This window comes from Triturus cristatus, chromosome 1_1, assembly GCF_964204655.1.
Source record: "Triturus cristatus chromosome 1_1, aTriCri1.1, whole genome shotgun sequence".
In the NCBI taxonomy this organism is placed as follows: Eukaryota; Metazoa; Chordata; class Amphibia; order Caudata; family Salamandridae; genus Triturus; species Triturus cristatus.
The window spans coordinates 1,147,384,237-1,147,388,497 of record NC_140579.1 but is presented as its reverse complement, the minus strand read 5'-3'; the positions used below and the strand labels follow the sequence as shown (position 1 = coordinate 1,147,388,497).

At 40.2% G+C, this 4,261-nt stretch overlaps 1 pseudogene; it reads left to right on the top strand.

Moving 5' to 3' along the window:
* Positions 1 to 1,987: 1,987 nt before the first annotated feature.
* On the top strand, positions 1,988 to 3,464 carry LOC146871744 (bromodomain-containing protein 2 pseudogene; annotated as a pseudogene).
* The last annotated feature ends 797 nt before the right edge of the window (positions 3,465 to 4,261 follow it).

The window sequence follows — 4,261 nt, the reverse complement described above, 5'->3', positions numbered from 1 at the left end:
ACAAACAAAACAATTCCCTTTAAATAAACAAACTTCCTTTCAACCTTTATTTACAAAGCCCATTAATGACATTCCCCATATAAACATAAATACAAAACCCTTCTTAAACATACATTCTTCAAGTATTTTATAACCAAAAAAAGTTGTGACTTATCTGTGTCTGAGCAGCAACAAAAGAGGAAGATGGCTTCCCGTTCTGTCATTATATGCATGTTCAACGTTCTAGAAGTTATTTGTGCTCTAAATTCTAGTATTTGTTGCGGCTGTGTTTGGGGAGCAATAAAGGTATTATGCATAATATTGGCCTCCGGGCCTTGCTTTATAATTAGTATGATATGTCATGTTGGTGATTGGGTGAGAGTCGAGGATTTGTTGTTGAAAAAAGGTTTTAGTGGTGCATCGTGACTCGTTAGGGTAAAATAGGTTCGGAGTAATTCTGTAAAATTGGACACTGGTGAATGGTATCACACAGAGGGGAGCCCAACCCTCAACCTTCATCATGGCATCCGAAACAAAGACTGCCTTGCAAAATACTAGACTGAAACTGTCATTTTAATCGGGATACTTTTATGAAGTGTTGCAGTTGCAAAGTTACATTTGGTTTAATGCATTGCACTAAACGTTATTATAACTGTCTTTAACTATTTTTTTATTGTGTGAGTGAGATGGGTGGTGATTAGGCTGTGTTACATGATGTCATGCATCATAGAACACTGCGGATGGAGTATTTAGTGGGTTCTCTCAGTCAGGTCATGCCGGGTGGGACTGATGGATGGAAATGTTTGCCGTGTCTCAATAAATCTGGCCAATTACCCAGAGCAATTGCGCAGTGATCATCTTTTCACACCTTGAGTAAAATAATTGAATCCCACAATTGGTAAAAATATAATCAAAGGTAAAATTAAATTGAACACACTGCAAAAAAAAGTACGACCTTTGATAAAATACTTCTGGCACGATGGCTAAGCAGGAAGAAATGGGTGAGTGCAACAGCATCTTATGGAGAATAAGTATTTGTTTTTTTTTAATGCAAGTGCTGGGTCAAAGACTAGACTGTTCTCACTGCTGCTCTGGGTCCTGAACATTGCTCCTTCCAAAGGACAACTAAGACTCCAACACCTTTCATTAATTCTCTGGGGGCAGCTGTGCTCCAGCAAGCAAAGTCTACTTAGTGGAGCTGGTTGAAAGGAATTTCAGACAGACTACAACACGTTTTATCAGTCTATAAAGGGCAATGTGCGGGCATATGTATTTCTTATAAATTAATTATGTCTTTAATAGGCACTTACACAGATATAACAGTCAAAATTAAAAACCAATGATACTCATAAGCTCTAGGGCAGACAACCTTAATACTGTGTAAAAATTATTATCCATCATTAATATTGGTGCAATAATTTAGTGATGTATGGTATGGCATGGTATTTTTGTATTACAAAACACAATATTTTTGACATTTTTTTAAATATTGGTTTATTTAATATTGTATTTTTAAAAGTTCTGGTATATAGCATTGTTAACTTTATGCTATTTGTAAGGTATTTATTGTGATTTTTTTTTAAACTTTTTAAATAATGTATATTATTTTGATTTTTAATTGTTTTAGGAGTGGGTTGTAGGGCTAGTAGGGCAATTGGGTAGGATGGTTTCTTATTTCATTTTTTTATTTGTAATAATTTGAAACATGTTCAATTTGTGTTACATATTTTTACATGTATTGCTCAGTGATTTTTTATTTTTTTAACTATGAAATAGTTGTCAAATAAACTGTGGAATTTGTCCTGAGATTAATTTTGAAACTATGTTTTGAAAATAGTGTGCTATTAAGCATTGATTTAATTAGATAGTTTTTAATCCATTTTTTTAGGTAATGTGTCAGTAAATATAAGTGTTTTAGAGGTTTCTATTAGTACAACATTTTGTTTGTTTGGGGTGTTGGTTTGTTTAAGGAGAGTGCACTCGAGTGAACGCTCAATGCTGTGCCATCTGAATGAACACAAACATAAATCCGCCATTTGAAAGGTTACCAGTGGAGCCAAACAATGGGCTGATCGCTGTGAGTGGAGACAGCAGTGCCCTGGGGAAATACATTCAGCCGTTGCTGCTCTATGAGGACTTCGAGAGACCCACCATGCCCTCGGCCAGCCTACACCCCACCCCGCAGGTCAACTCACTGCCCCCAAAAATGGTGGACCCATGCACTGTAGTGCATCCACAAGGTAGTCATCAAGGCGCTGTGCAATCACCAGTTCTCATGACCCTTCCAGGCGCCTGTCAATGCTGTCAAGCTGGCCCTGCTGGATTACCACAAGATCATCAAGCTGCCCTTGGAAATGGGGAACATCTGCAAGTGGTAGGAGAACAAGTACTACTGGAGCATTAACAAGTGCATCCAGGACTTCAACACCAACTAATTGCTACATCTACAAGCCACCAACGACATTGTCCTCATGTCCCAGGGCATGGAGAAGTCTTTCCAGCAGAGGGTGCTACATATGTCCCAGGAGTAGCAGGATTACTCGCTGCCAGGCTCTTGCATCAAGCAGGTGAAGGTGTGCAGCCTTGCAGCTGTCTCTGCCTGTGGCGTAACAATGGCTCACTAGGTGCCCACCATCTCATCTGTTTCGAAAACGACCTTCTACCTTAGTGTCCCACTGGAGGTCCCCGCTACAGTCCTCAGTATCTCTTATCCCTCTGTTATTCCCAGACAGATTCCCATGATGAAAACGTTGCCTGCTGCCCAGAAGGTACAGCCGGTGGCACCACCTTCTGCCAGTAAGAAAGGTGTTAAAAGAAATGCCTGTGCTAGTAGGAAATGAGTGAAAAGAAAGGCAGACACCAGCACTCCTATTACAGTTCCCACCATCACAAGTCAAGATTCCTCTCCTGTCAGGACCATTGCAGCCTAAGATTCCTTAAGATTCACACATAATATGAGAGTGGAGCTCCTCAAGCTCCCAAAGAAAAACCTGCCCATCTCACAGTAGCATCAGATCTCCAAGACGGTCATGCTGATGGAACAATACAATGGTATCATGAAGTAGCTGCTGTCTAAGAAACACACTGCCTATGCCTGACCCTTCTATGAGTCTGTGGTTGTCACAGCCCTGGGGCTGCATGTCTAACACAACATCATCAAGTTCCCCATGGAACTCAGCACAATTAAGAAAATGGAGAACTGCAAGTACCACCATATTTCCACGTTTGCTTAATGTTCTCCAACTACTATAAGTACAACCCTCCAGATCATAATGTGGTGGCGATGACTCGCAAGTTGCAGGATGTGTTTGAATTTCGCTACGCCAAGATGCCAGATGAGATGATAGGCTTAAATCCACTACTTGTCTCCTCATATCCCCCTGTGGGATGCTATAGAATCCTCATTGGCCTCCTCTAGTGAGAGCAGCACTGAGAGTTTGTCTGGGTTGTCTGGGTTTTTAATTAATCTAACTTTTACTTTCTAGTAGAATGTGATTAAGATTGGAATGTTAATTAAGTTTCTAGTTTGAACAGTACATTTAGCTCCCTCAAATGCCAACACTTTCTACAATGTGGTTAGGTTTGGAGTGAGAATATTTTTATCTGACCCTCCCAAAGTAAAAACCCTTTCTCCAATGTGGTTTAGTTTGTGCTGGGAATAGTACATAGTACCCTCCAAAGTCCAACAGTTTCCATGTGTTAGTGAGTTTGGAGTGAGAATAGTAAATGTGCTCTCTTCCCCCAAAAGCCCACATTTTCCCTGTTGTTATGTTTAGAATGGGAATAGTTAATCTGACCCTACTAAAATCCAACACTTTCCCCAGTGTGTTTAAGTTTGGAGTGGAGGTACTATATCTAGTCCCCACCTCCAAAGTTCAACACTTTCCTCAATGTGATTACGTTTGGAGTGGGAATATTAAATCAGATGCCCAGTGCCCAATATTTTCTTTAATGTTGTTAGGTTTGGAATGGGAATAGTAAATTTAGCCCCCTCGTAGTCCAACACTTTCCCCGATGTTGTCAACTTTGGAGTTGGAATAGTAAATACGGCCCCCGCACTCAAGTCAAAATTTTCCCCAATTTGGTTAAGTTTGGAGTGGAAATAAGTAATGTAAGTTACAGAAATTACCTACTGGCAGTCGCCAGTAGGTAGTTATAGTTAGGACCTATTTTCCATAGGAAATCCGCAACATTCTATTTGGAATAACGTTGGCGCCGATTGACGAATCTTCGCAAAATTTTCCAAACTTTTGGCCAGCTCCGGTCCGCTCCTATCCTGAAA